This window comes from Ailuropoda melanoleuca, chromosome 2 (genome assembly GCF_002007445.2).
Source record: "Ailuropoda melanoleuca isolate Jingjing chromosome 2, ASM200744v2, whole genome shotgun sequence".
NCBI lineage: Eukaryota > Metazoa > Chordata > Mammalia > Carnivora > Ursidae > Ailuropoda > Ailuropoda melanoleuca.
The window spans coordinates 81,594,334-81,608,914 of NC_048219.1; the positions used below are offsets into that span (position 1 = coordinate 81,594,334).

Genomic DNA, 14,581 nt, shown 5'->3' on the forward strand with positions numbered 1-14,581 from the left:
TCCCTCCCACGGGAGACTCCATGATCCATTACCTTGGCATTCCGAGACCTTAGAAAATGATCCATGGTCTGAACTGACCCCCTACCCCTGCCTCAAGAACTGGACATCAACATCCTTATTGTTAGGTGGCACAGGGGGCTGATCTGGGGACGCGGGGAACATCTACTCATCACCTGCCATGTGCTAAACACAGACTGACTTTACATCATCACATGTGACATTATGGGAATTACTTTTCTTAACTGGAGCATAGGACCAATGTTTGACCCTGAAGACTATCTTGGAACCACGATTTGCATAATTCCCTTATGTAGTATCAACTCAACACAGGTCAGTGTATCTGTTCAGGTCCCAGTCTCTGCCAGGCTGTGTGGGATGCTTGATTTCACCCCTCACTGGCCTTCCCAGTGCTCTAGGTCCTACTCAGCCCCTCACTGGGCCCCTGGAAAATGTTGGTAGAAGACCCCCTCCAACCCAGTTCCTTCTCCAGGAATGACCAGTGGCCCTTCAGGATGAGCTGAGCCAGAGATTTTTCCCTGGAGTTGGCTACTCTTCCCTCCCTCTATCCTGGGCTCTGCTTCTGACCAGAACCAACCTGAGCTTAGATTTCTCCCTCTTGCTCCTGTTTTTCTCCCACTCACCTTCCTTCCCTGATTCCTGTCCTCAGTTACACATCTCAGAGCCCTCCAGCCTTGCCCTCTGTCCTATTGAATATTAAAGTTCACATCCAGTTCTGGACTACAACAGCTCCCCTGTACATTTACCACAGGAGGCCAAGCCTCCAGAGCCCTGCTCCATCTGGGGCCCCTTAGCTGAAGGGGACTCCACAAACTTGCAGCGCAGCCCATGTCACGCCTCTTCCAGGAAGCCTTCCCTGATATGCAGGATCCCACTGATGTCCTTTCCTAACCTTCTGTCATAATCCATGTCTGTGCCATACTCATCAACTTGATTCACTCAACAAACACCTATTGAGCTCCTATTATGTGAGGCGCACTTGAACACAACAAAGTTCCTGCCCTCATTCTTATGTTCCTGTGGAGGAAGCAGATAATACAGACACAAACAAATACTAGAACTAAGTACTGGGAAATAAATAAAGCATGGTAAGAGACTACAGCCTACTGGTGGCAGGGTTTGGTGGGGGGTAAAATAGATATTTTAAATTAGGGCAATCAAGGGGCGTTGGGGTAGCTCAGTCAGTTAAGCATCTGCTTTCAGCTCGGGTCATGATCTCAGGGTCCTGGGATCAAGCCCTATGTCAGGCTCCCTGCTCAGTAGTGAACCTGCTTCTCCCTCTGCCTGCTTCTCCCTCTGCCTGCCACTCCCCCTGCTTGTGCTCTCTTTCTCTCTCTGTCAAATAACTAAATACATAAAATCTTAAAAAAAATAATAAGTTAGGGCAATGAAGAGGTCACATCTGACCAGACCTAAATTATGAAAAGTGAACCATGCAAAGAAGATCTGTGGGCAGAAGTTATTCAAATAGAGGAAATAGCAAGTGCAAAGGCCCTGAGGCAGTAACCAGATTAGCGTGCTGAAGATATAGCAAGAACGTCAGTGTGGCTGCCACACAGCAGGCAACGAGAGGAGTGATGCCGGGTGTCAGAGAAAGGGTCGGGATCCAGATCATAAGAAGGCAGGGTTTCTCCCATTAGGGTTTCAACCCTACTGACATTTTGAGCCAGATAATTCTTTGTTGTGGGGGACCATGCTGTGAATGTAGGATGTTTAGCTGCATCCTGGGACTCCACTCACTAGATGCCAGTGTCACCACCCCCACCCTCCCTTGTGACAATTAAAATCTGTCTCCAGATGTTGCCAAATGTCCCCTGAGGGGAAATCACTCCCAATTAAGAACCACTGAAATAGGGCCATGGCAAGACTATGAGTCCATAGTGTGAAGCCATTGGAAGGTTGAGGCCTGGGAAATAATGTGATTGACATCTCTATTTTTTAAAAAGATTTTATTTATTTGTTTTATAGAGAAAGCATGAGCAGGGGGAGGGGGAGAGGGAGAGGGAGAGAATCTCAAGCATACTCCCCACTGAGTGCAGAGCCCACTGTGGGGCTCCATCCTACGACCAGAGACCATGACCTGAGCTGAAACCAAGAGTGGATGCTTAACTGACTGAGCCACCCAGGCCCCCCAGGCATCTTTAAAAGGGTGCTCTGACCACAGCTGGGCTAAATAGCTGTGAAGGAAGAAGAATGGAGGCAAGGGGCTGCATGAGGAGGTTCCTGTAGTAGTCTGGGGGAAAGGTGACAGCAGTCTCGACCAGGCAGTGGTGGGATGGTGAGCAGTGCTTGGATCCAGAATTTATGTTGAAATCAAGACTCACTGGTGGATGGGAAGTGAAAGGTGACAAGGAAGATAGAATCAAGGATGATTTCTAGATTTAGGGTCCAGACAACTGTGGGGATAATGATGTCATTATCTAAAACGGGGAAGACTAAAGTAAGACCTAAATTTGTGATATCCAAGAGGATGTGACGGTAGCCCCTAAGAGCTGGGAGCCCAGGGGAGAGGTCCGCGTTGGAAACAGACACCCAGAAGTGGTATTTAACACCTGGGAGGATGAGATATCTCGGAAGAGAGTGATACAGAACGGGAAGGAGCCTGGACTGAGCTTCAGGGCACTCCAACATTTAGAGTCAGGAGAAGGCAAAGCCAGCCAGGGCAACAGAGAAAGGAGAAGGGACATGATGTCCCTGAGGCATTTGGCCCGGTAACTCCATCAGCCCGGTCACCAGTCGGGCAGCTCCTTAGACACAGCCATTTGTGTTCAGTGTCAACAACCCCTACAAACCCAGGTTGGGGCAAGCAAACAGCTCAGCAGAAGTCACCGTGTTTAATCCATACTAAGAAGTGCTATTAGTCCCATTTTCAGCAGACGGAACTGAAAATTGAAGAGGTACAGTAAGTCACCGTCGATCACACATGTTTTTAGCCCCACTCCTGGACCTGGAACCCTGGAGAGTCTGATTCCACATTCACACTTTTTCCACAGTGCCCTTGGCCTCTTGCATGAGGGGCCCGCTTCATGCCTGGCACGGGCTCTGTTCCCATCGTGGCAGGAACAGCTCATTTCTGCCCAGGCTTATGTGAAATGCTTTCACGTCTGCCGCTGCATTTGGTATGGGCAGGAGGGAGCTAGGATCACTCACGCAGGGCAAGTGACTGGCAGGGTCCCCCCACCCAACCAAGGGCAGAGTCAACACCGGTACCTGGACTCTCGGGCTACTTTTATGTCTCTCGTTTTACCTTTTATCCCCATGGCCAAGGTGCTTCCCCCAGTGGGCAACCATATTCAACGCAGCCCTATCCGGTACACAGGGGCAATATCATCACTCTCATTTTATCAGATTAAGACTTGGAGGCTCAGAGAGGTTCTGTATTTTGCCCAAGTTACACAGCTAGGAGAAGGCTGAGCCAAGGGTAAATCCCTGATCTCCTGAATCTCAGTATGACTGAGGTGAAATAAGTCTTTCCTGTCCGACTTAACCGTTTTTTCTTCCTTATATAACAACTCTCCCAATCCCTGAAAGAAATAAACTACAGACAGGTTTGTGGCATTTTCCCAAGCATGAGTTTGCCAGTCAGAATTCTGTAATAGGTCCATAATGGGTTCGGAAGTTGAAATGATTAGGAGGCGGACATTCTGTCACGAGCCAATTTGAATTCTTCTTTTGCTTAGCTGGAAAGATCCTTTAAAAAGAACCTCTGAAACGGAGTTTTGCTTTATGAAGCCCTCCACTTCCTGACATGTCCCGCTCTGTTTCAGAAAAATTAAAAACAACAACACTTAAAAGCCCTTCCCCCTCCCAAATATTTTCTTTCATTTCCAAGATACAGAGACGCTGACACGTGGGCGTGAAGTCTGGAGTCAGGCTTTGGTGTCTGACCTCCTCAAAGAAGAAAATGAAAACATTTCTGGGTGTTCACACTTTCCCCAGGAAAGGACAGACACAACGCTCTTGAACCCAGATGAAAAGAAAGGTAATTCATTTCATGCCTAAGAAACATTCTTGGTGGTGTGTCATGTTCTGGGACAATTGATTCCATTTGTCATTGCAAGTTTCAGAAAGGGTGGAAATATGCTCTTCCCCCCCCCCCTTTTGGACACAGAAAAAGTCAGCCAGCATTTGTTTTTTCCTCAAAAATGAAAACGACAACAACAAAACCAGGTGCAACGGTGATGTATTTCAACGGGCTCTTGGCTGCCTTGCTTGCAGTCCTCTCAACTCCAGCACTTGGCTCCAGATAACCCACCTGCTTGGGGGAAGGGAGCTGGGTCTGGTGCGCAAACGTCCCTCTGTGATAAACGTTAGTTACAACGTGCAACTGACCTGGTGACATTAATTTTATAGGGAATAGCAGAATGGGTGGCGGAGAGGAGAGAAGAATATCTTAGAGAGATGAAAATTATCCCTAGAACCAGGTCCTCTTTCTCCCCTTCTGCCCCACTGCCCTGAAACCTCAAATAGAGATGTCTTAAGTGCCCAGAAAGGAACGTTAAATCTTTGGTCTGGACAGGAACTCAGCATTTGAGGAGATGTCACTAATAATCCTCTCTGAGTCTTAGTGGTGAAAATGGGGCCCAGTGGGAGGGCATTTTATGAGGAGAGCGTTGGAATGAGCCCCAGGGGAGCGCGGAGACACACAGACGAGGGGGGAAGGCGAAAGTTCCACGTGAACAAAGAGGCAGGCAGTTTGTCATCACTGATCTGTCTTCAGGGCTGCATTAGCGAGGCTCTCAAGAAAATTGGGACATGTCACCTTTGCGGCCCCAAACCAGAATCTTGGCATGGGTCACGGACCCTCATGTACATGTAGCCTCCGCTGGGAAGGGAAGGTCTGGGGTCAGTGACAGATTGTGGGCTGGGGCGAGGGTGGAGATAGGATTAGGGTTTGGTTTGCCTGAAGCTGGCCACTCCAGTGTCCACATGAGGAGACTTTAAGCTGTTCATACCAGGAGAGAAAGTTTAACCCCCCGCATTGGGCCAGCCTGGAGCCTCGCTCATGAGAAAATGTTAGGCTCTCTGCTCTGGGCAGGACCTTCTTTAGAATTTTGACAATGTCAACATTTTAATGGCATCTTAGCTCTGCTGCCCTTATAAAAATATACTAAAGGGGAAGGATGTGATTTGTGGGAACAGAAGCTCCTTCCAGAGTCACTGCACCCACACTAGGACCAAAGCATTTATCCTGGTCACAAGGCCAGGCAAGGCAGTGATACCCCTCCGACAGCTCCTGGTGACAGAGAAGGATGTCTTGTGCCCCTCGGACAATGATGTCATGGTCCCAAGTGGGGAACAGAATCACCAGAAGATGACTTTGCAAGCATGAAATGGGAGAAAGGTGATACAGGAGCTGAGAACGAAGACAGGAGATGATTGTTGCTGTCTCTTTGCTTGGTTTGCCAGAGAAACAGCAAAACTCAGGGATAATCACATTTAGGGAAGAAGTCATAGTTCTGATGGGGCTGAGTAGTGATTAAGAAGGAGGAGGAGGAAGGAGAAGGAGGAGGAGGAAGGAGAAGGCAGATGCTAATAGCAGCTCTCACCTACAGAGGACCCCTTTGGTGTCAGGCACTTCCTACAACTTTGTCATTTAATCTACACAAGGGCGCTATGAAGATGGAACCCATGTGACCTCACGGAGGAGGGCAGTGATGCTGTGCGCACTTAGGTCACCGAAGATCACACAACTGGGAAATGAACTCCCAGTTTGTCTGGCTTTGGAGCTATGCCCTTTCCTAAACCATGCTGTCGTCTATACCAGGCTTTTAACCTTTTTCAGTGACTCACGGTGAAAAAATTCATTTTCCATCATGATCTGGTTTGCACATATGCAGGGTAAGCACATATACAATGAAAACAAGTTTCATGAATACTTTTCCTTTGCTACATGCGACGCATTCTGATTTTTTAACAATTTTATTCTAATCTCTTGCATTAAAAGAGAGAGAGAGAGTTGTACCACTAAATTAGTTTCGCATTCCCTTAATGGGTCTCAATCTGTACTTTGAAAAACACTTTCCTTTTCTCTACTCTATGGCGTTGACTTGAAATGTTTTTCAACTTCCTGCTTGATCTTGCTGGATGCTGGGCAGCGTGTTTGCTTCTGAGGCACGCTGCTAATTGTGTACTCTGGACCATCCCTCTGGTGGAGGGGTCATCATTAATCAAATATTTCAGAAATTACAAATATCTGACAAAGCCGTTTGCTTGGAAAAGAGTCAGTCCAGGAAACCATCCAGAAAACATAACCGCTGATCTCAAGCACCAACTAATACAATATTTTAAAAGCAGCTGATGCATGTTTGCAAAAAAAACTCTTTTCTCTGCTTTTAGAACCTAAAGGACTCATCCGCTTTCATGGGGCAATGCACGCTGGCCATCTCACAATAAAGTCAAAGGAAGGGAAACAGGCAAGGTGTTGTGCGGAATCCATCCACCCACCATCAAGAGTACTGTTGCCCTGCTTGGGTTTTTGTGAATACACCTAGGATCTGAAATTAGAATGCTTTCTAGGGGAGTGTGCATGTCTCCACCCTGGTTTAGGATTTTGGGGACAATTCTGTTTCGACAGCTAGGGACAGTGACAGGGTTGGTTGAATCAGATTTAGGTCATGGAAAGTGAAGTCCAGATCAGATGGCTCAGCGCGAGTCAGCCCCGACGAGCCGTGGACTCGGTGACTTCACTCCGAGCAATGTGCACACTAATTGAGAAAACATGTTACCGTGATGGCCTCATGCAAAAATCCAGATTTACGAATTTTTTTTTTTATTCCTAAGAATTCCTTGAATATTTGCCGTGCGTGTCTATACAGCCTCCTGGAGTACTTTTCCTTCTTCCTGAGTGGAGTTGTGTTTTTCTGCTGTGGCCCGGGTCAGATTTTGAAAAGGGTGGGATCCTGACCGAGAACAAGTAGGCACGTGGCCAAAGGCCTTGGGCAGAAGGAGGAGGAGGGCAGAAGAGGAGAAAGATAACCGACACCTTCTGTCCCTTTCCTGGGGCAGAAAAAGCAACTGAGATCCGAGTCCTTGAAAAGCAACCATCCACAGAGCTCAGCAAGAGATCCTTTTCCTTCATGCTTGTGGCCCTGCATTCTGAAGACCCTTTGGGCTGGCCCAATCCCCCACCCCGACACCCCACTCCCAGCATTACAAGCAGAGCTCAGACTTCCGGGACACTCGCAGGTTCTGGGCTAAGTTTGGACTTTCCGGCATTCTCTTCTCTCACCTCACGACTGCCCTCTGCGATTGACATTAGGATTCCTTTTTTACAGATGAGGAAACTGAGGCATACAGGGATTAAGGAACATGGTCATAGAACCAAGAAGAGGTGGAGCATGGATCTGAAGCCAGTGCTGTCTGATTTTGTGCCAGGGCTTCTTCTAACCAACCCTGCCCGCCTGCAGGACACGGCATCTCCAGGACATGCCACCTCCAGGAAGCGTCCCTGGAGTGCACCACATCATTCAGACCTCTCCCATCCTGTGGCTCTTACAGCCACCACATTAGCACTTCTTCCACTTGTCCCCCTTCTGATGTGCTCTCCACTGCTCCAACTGTGTTAATCTAAACGAGAAGATAAACAAGCCTGCGGACACATTCTGTTTGGTCTGCATGGATGTTTGTGAAGTGGAGAAATTACACATTCAGGCTCCAAGTTTTGACTTTCCTTGAAAAGTTGGGAGATCTGGCCACACTGGACATATCATCCTGCAGAGCAACAGAGGGCCTGTCCCCTTTCGATGGGGCATACTCTCTGTAGTTTACTGTGGTCCCCACCAGCCTCTGGACTTACTCCACTTACATTAGCTGATGAGCCCGTAAAGCCATTTTAATTTTGACTGCTGAGCAAGCTCCTTGGGTGGGATCATGACCTACCTTTATCATGAGCCATTCCCCCCAACCCCAGTGCCCAGTTCCCCGGCTAGCGTGTTAATAAAGACGCTCACTTGGGAGAAGGAAAATCAACCTGATGGCCTGATATCTGGGGGACCTACCTCCCCCAGTGGTGTGGGGACTGTCCCCCTTTAACCGAGGTTATATGTGGTTCAGACAAAGCTGCTCAGCCACAGACCCTGGGTACAGGGGGCACAACTGCCCTGCTGTTATAGAAAATCCACTTCCCCCTTCTTCTCTTGTAAACTTGGTAAGATACATGAAATCCTAAAGACACAAGTGGTTGGAGAAGGAGGCGTTGGTATGTGGGGTAAGGAACCGAAACACTCTTAAAGCTGCCAGTACAAATGGCCATTCTCAAGAAATGCCTTATTTAGAGAGCTCTGCATAACACTGCTGAAGTAAAAGTCTTAGGAGAAGTTTGCCGTTGGAAGAAAAAATCACAGGAGACTCTCCACGTGTCTCCTTTCACCCAGATATTATGAGGCAAAGATCACTCGGAAAAGAAGTGTTTGGTGAAAATTCTATCAAAATGAGAATGTTAATTACAGAAGGGCCAAATATAGGTGGGTAAATTCCTAGAGAAGCCTTTGATGCTACCAAAAAGATTTCGTCTCCCAGTGAGGCCAAGTTTTATATATGCAGAGATATAAAAAGTGCAAAGATGAGATCGTGTGATCTGAAGTGGAAAAGCATGAAGGGAGACCTCCCCATACTGAGGGAGAACACGAGGAAGGGGAACTCACACCAGCAGAGGGCCTCTTGTGTGCCAGGCCCGTGCTGGTGTGTGTCCCACTCAACACGCACGACAGCTGATGCAGCAGGTACTCCTGTTCCTCCTGTTTCACTGCCAAGGAGCCCATAGGAGAGATGCCCTCCTGCTGGGTGATCACCCCCTTCCTCTTAGCCACCTAGTCCAGCATCTGTTAGGCAGTGAGAGCCCAGCATGGCTCCAACTTCAAAATCACTGTCCAAAAGGGACCCTGCGTCTCCTGGCATCTCCCACACATGGCAGGGGGTCCACCTCTGGTTATTGACATGGATGAGGTGGTAGCCTAGTGCGTCCACCACCGAGCCAGACGTGCTCAGGGCCAAACACAGGACAGCAATTCCCCAGACTGAAATGCAAGTCACTTCAACCATGCCTCAGATCCAGGAGGAGGTGACACAGGCCCTCCCTCGCCCCCCAGCCTGGGTTGAGCTCTCACGGCTTCCACCAGACAGTCGGTCCTCCTCGGGCTCACTTGGGAAGAGCATGCGGTAGGCAGACACAGGATAATGTCACCAACCCGGGCTACTTGAAGGAACAGCCAAAGGAAATGGGATGGGAAAATCAGCCCATCTGTACCGAAGAGCAAATACTTTGTGGTTATCGGGAAACGAGTCCAGTAGTCGTGGATCGTAACTGCCATCGACGTGGAATGGCTTCTGGGTGCAGCTGGGGCCGTTCACTCCCACTGACACGGGAGCCAGGTCCTTGAACTTGCAGGCTCTCCACCTGCACAAGCCATGCCGGGCGGTGTCAAAACGTCTCATCTGCTTAGCCTCGTGGTCAATTCTCAGGGAAACCCTGACTGTCTGACTCTGACTAATGCTACTACTAAGGAAAAGCCTCTCTGCATGTGAAGGAGGTTGGCCCAACTCTTGGGCAACTTCAAAAGCACCGCTGCTGGTCCCACTTGACAGATTGCATCACCAGACTGTTTTGAGCCTCGTTAGAGAATCTCCTGAAGTCTCCTATGTCCTTTTCTTCCCCCTCATTAGGAATCAACTCTGAACTCTGCCAGCCCTCCGGCTTCAGGAGTGTTCTCTCTCCTGGTACTTAGGGGTGTGTAGCAGGCAGGTGTTTCTATAGTACCCTCCAAAGATAGCCCTCATCTTGGCCCTTGGCACTAGGAATAATGAACCGCTTCCATCTTTTGTCCTATGGTGAGAGTTTGGGGCAGGGTTAAGAATGACGTGAGCTGTTCTCCTTGAGAATAAATCCAGTACACAAACCACCTTGCCCGCATCCCACTGCTCGCTGACTTTTTGCAATCAAATGTCCCATTTCGGATTCCCATTTATTCTCACAGCTTGGGCACGGTTGTATTAATTTGATATCAACATGTCCCCATGTTGATTTAAGTGAGGGCAGTGCTGGAGAGAGTTCAGCTTCTATGTGCTCTCATTCAGGGAAGGGACCTCCTGGGGCCAAAGTGAGATCCATTTAGTAAAGGAGGGAAAGATTCCCTCCCAGAGCTGTGGACACCCGGGGCAAGCAGTCTGCTGGTGTTTTTAAGAGCATATGGCCGAGAAAGAAAGCTGCCATGCTCTAATACCACCTGTCCCTTCCTCCCACTCTTTCTGGGTTTCTTTTCATGTGGGTCATTGGTAGTCACACTCCACTGACAAAAGGCAAAGAGTGATGCTTGGCGGGACCACAGCACTGAGGTTCCTGCCAGTGGCCTCCTGGAGCCTGGTATGCTGGTTCTTGGAGATGCAGCCCAGGGCTGGACTTCTGAAGCCCCATTTCAATGATTCAGTAATTGATGCCCTGACAGTAGGGCCTAGAAGAAAGGCCCTTATCGGTAATTTCCAAAGGAGGTTTGACTGGGGACAGTATTATCCTTTTAATAGGCATTTAGCCATGTGTGGGGGCAGGGGGTGCATTTTTGGTTATCACCATGCTTTCTGGCACTTAGGAGGCAAGGTAGGGGTATTAAACTTCCTGCGTTAGTTAAGTAGGTCACACTTAACCAAGAATTGCCCCCAAATGCCAACAGCTGCATTGGAAAACACTATTAATTCAATACAACAGTCCTATAGATTGGAAAAGTGAAGCCTGACAAGTTTAATTACTGGTTCAAGGTCACGAAGATTTTTCTCTCTCCTGTCTCTCAACTCAGGAAACTACCATGGGATATTTGCCCAAAGTACAGCAGAAAAATGTAAGGGATCATCTCAAAGTTTCTATCCAATTCTACTATGTCAAAGTCTGAGGCCAGCAGTCTATAGAAGCGCCTCAAAAACATGTAAGCAGACAATAGAAGAATAATGAAAACATGAGGATGCACGAGAAACTCTTCTTTATTGTATGTTGTCATTATTCTGGTCTTGGCCAATCATTGTGGCTGAAGGTCTATCCTCCTTGGCTCCAAGCCTCCTCCTTGGCTCCTCGGCTCCGAGGAAGGACAATTCCATCCTCCTGCACACCCAACCAAACGGCCAATGCCTGGGCTTCTCCAGCTGCATTTCTGCCTCAGGACCACCCTGGTGTTACTGCCCTTTAACGTCAGGATGTGAACCGTCTGTCCACTGTCAACAAGCAAGGTCCCTGGGAATGGGTTGGGAAGGCTCTTCCATCTACATTCATTTGCCTGATGCCACCACACGTTGTTCGGTGGAATTGGTCCATCACAGAGTTGATTTCTCAAGACTGGCTAAGCCTGAGAGCTGACGGTGTAGCTGATGATTTGCAAGATCAGAGGTGCCAATCAAAGAAAGAGAACTCCTCTGGGAACAGGGGTTGTTTGCTCAGAGATACCCAGAGATTTTAAGGGAATCCTCAGCAAACCTTCCACTGGCCCCTGAGAGCAGAGTATCTGCTGCCAGCAAAGGTCTCCGAGGCCTGCTCGGGACCCGGAAGTCCTTCCAAGTTCTTACTGGGAGAAGATAAATGGCTGGGGCTCTGGTCCCTGGTCTTGCACTGATGTCTGCTTGGGGGCCTGGCCTCGCCCCTGCTCCGGGCACAGTGGGGAGAGCAGTAGCCTGTCTCCCTGTAATTTCTCTGCAGCTCCGATGCAGTTACGGCTGCAACAGGGCCGTCAGTGAATGCTCTGCAGTAGTGTTTCCAAGTGAAGAGGTGAGATTTTCTCATCAATTTAATCTCAGTAATGATGAGAAACTTCCCTCAGGCTCCAGCCCTGCCCTGCCATGCCCTACCCTCCCTGCTGATGTCGGCAGCTGGGGCCCCCTTCCTGGCCAAAGCACGGATTTCGCCATGGAACAAGAGTGTCAGGCCTCCCTCTGACCAGCGCCCCCCCCCGCCCCCCGGCTGGGGGAGATGTGGGGTGGGCCACAGGAGGAGGCAAGAACCTCACTCTTTTGAGAAAGGCTGAGGGTACAGAGGGAGTCACCAAGACTAGGATGACTGTCCTGAACGGACCCAGTTTTCCCGATTCGCTAGCAGGCCTAGGCTGCTTCAGGGTAAGATGGCTGCCCAGGGAAGGCGTGGTCCTCGCAGCTGGTTACAAATCCTCCGAGGTGCTCCTACAGTTCCACCAAGACATGTATCCCCACGCCCCAGAGACCTTGGCTTCCCGGTTGTGGTGCCTCCTAACATTTTCCCCTTCAAGGCTGCCCTTTTTTTCACCTGCATAAAAATGTTGGGAAAAGGAGAAGGAGTTTGGCAGCATGTGACCTTAACCCCACCCCCTCCAAGGACCCAAATACAGGAACACGCACTTCTGTTAGTCAATGCCAGCAGCACCAGTCCCAGCCCCCAGATCACTCCTCCCCACCATCGTTGCCCAGTCCCGCAGTCCCCTCTGAACCTCTGGGAACACTGCCCATCATGGATCACACTGCCCATCATGGATTGACATTTGGGTTGCCCAGGCTGACATATGACTTATTCCAGAATAAGACCCACAGAAGGAGCCCATCCAGATCTAATGTAGACTTTCCTCTGCAGAGGGAGAAAGTTTCAGACGTTCAGTAAGAAAAGAAAAAAAAAAAAAAACAAAACAAAACTGTGAACACTGTGCAAGAAGGGCTGGTAGGACCCAAGTGCTACTGCCCTTTCTGCACTGCTTGGAGAGGGAGAAGTATTTCCCCTCCAGCAGCTGAACTGACAGCTTCCAGAATCTGAAGACCCTGCAAAGAAGTCACTGGTGGGCCTTCCACCACTGTCTGAATTTGCAGAATGCAGCTGGCCATGCACGTGTAGGGGAGGAGGGGGCTGGCAGTGGCAGTGGGTGCGCCCAGAGGATGGAGCCAGGACAATTAATCAAGTGCCTTTTCTCCAGGATTTCCATTGGCCTCGGATGACAGATGGGGCAGAGACACCCAGGAGAGCACTATTTTGGTTTCCAGCTGGGAACGTGCACTAAGTTTTCCTTAATACCCACAGCACCCAAAAGGCTTTGCTGTAATACACTTTAATGCATGAAACACCCATAAATTATCCTTCAAACTGTTACAACTTCCAACCTGGAACAACTTGGAAAAACCAGCCTAGCAAGCAGGATCTTTTTTAATCTCTCAAGTCACAAGGTAAGAGAAAGTTCAAGCAGAAAACACCTTCCAGGAGAATCTCAGAGATTTTTTTGAAAGAAGGAGATTTGTAATCAAACAGAGCTAAGCCACTTGTTTACATTGGCTCAAAGATGCCGATTCCTGACCCCTGGATCCTCTCTCTGCCTTCCCTCAATCCTTGCCGCCTGGACCCATGGCGCTGCCCGCCCCAACCCTCCACGCCGGCTTCTCCTACACCTGGCAGCAGACAGCTGGAGGTGAGACGTGTGACCCAGGTAGCAGGGCTGAGCCTTGGCGACCTCGGTCCAGCGCCGCTCCTTGGAGGTCCCCTGGTGCGCAGGCTTCCTCTGTCGAGTCCCGGGGCCCTCACTCGAGTCTCCCACCGCTCCAGCAACGCGCAGAGGAGCCCGAAGAGAAGACCCTTACCCGATTCTCTGCAACACTTCTAGCGCACCCTGCCGGGTTCGTCCCCTTACCTGGGGGCGGCGTAGCACTTTCCGGATTCGGCGCACACACCAGCCCGAGCGCGCTGCGCACTGGCCCTCCGCGGTGCAGACCACCGTTCCGCCCGCCCCGGCGCGCCCGCAGCCCGTGCATCCCTCTCTCCAAGCTCTTTCGCGCTCCCTTACTCTCGCGCTGTCCCCTTCCAGCCCTCGAACTAGCAGTCCCTGGCAGCGCCGTGCGGCTACTGCAGGCTCCAGGTTTGCCTCCCCGGACTTGGGGACATCGGGAGACCGGGAACTCTGTGACCAAAGAGAGAGAGCGCTGCTCCCCCCGACTCGCCCGCCTGCCCAGGCTCCCGCGCTCCCGCACCCATTCGGGACACTCCTCTCACGGCTGCACTTCAGCCCGCGGGAGCCTCGAAGGTGCCCGGAGATCTCGCCAGACCGGGATCCATGCACTCTCTCCCAGGGAGCCCAGCCGCGCTAGCCCGCGCCCCTGCCCGCGCTGCGCCCCCTCTCCGGGCTCGGCTCGGGGCAGCCTGACTCACCGCTGCGCACCCCTCCGGCTCCCAGCGCTCTCTGCTGTGCATGAGCGCCGAGCTGCTCTAACACAAGCTTCTTGAATTCTTAGCCCCTCCTCCCGGACTCCTGAGTCACTCACTCCAAATCCTTCCCCCCACTGCAACCCTCCCCAGCCCCGGCTTCGGCCCCGCACCTGCTCTGGGGGGCGGAGGTGCCGGGCTGTAGGGGGTCCTGGGTGCTAGAGGTCAATCGCTCCCGGGAGGACTGGGAGGGTTCAAACCTCCAGAGGTCAAAGGCAAACGCACGGAGGTCGGAGGGGCCGCGAGGGCAAAGCCTGGACGGGGATTTTCTGGGGGCACCAGGAGGGGGTGCGGGCTCCGGACTCCGTTGGGTCCGCGGGCTCCGGACTCCGTTGGGTCCGCAGGCCGTTGTGGGCGGAGTTGTCCGGAGCTCCCCGCACC

The 14,581-nt window shown here is 50.8% G+C and overlaps 1 protein-coding gene across 2 annotated transcripts in view; it reads right to left on the bottom strand.

The window, feature by feature from the left end:
* The window catches only part of NGF (nerve growth factor), a 51,668-nt gene extending 37,454 nt beyond the window's left edge, over positions 1-14,214 (bottom strand). Inside the window, exon 1 of one of the 2 annotated variants that reach the window (XM_019806032.2) lies at positions 14,147-14,214. The gene's annotated coding sequence lies outside the window, so the exon portion shown is untranslated. Of the gene's footprint in view, positions 1-13,631; positions 13,716-14,146 lie in introns of those variants that run through there. The other variant, XM_002925311.4, reaches the window with a different exon arrangement.
* Between the last annotated feature and the right edge of the window lie 367 nt (positions 14,215-14,581).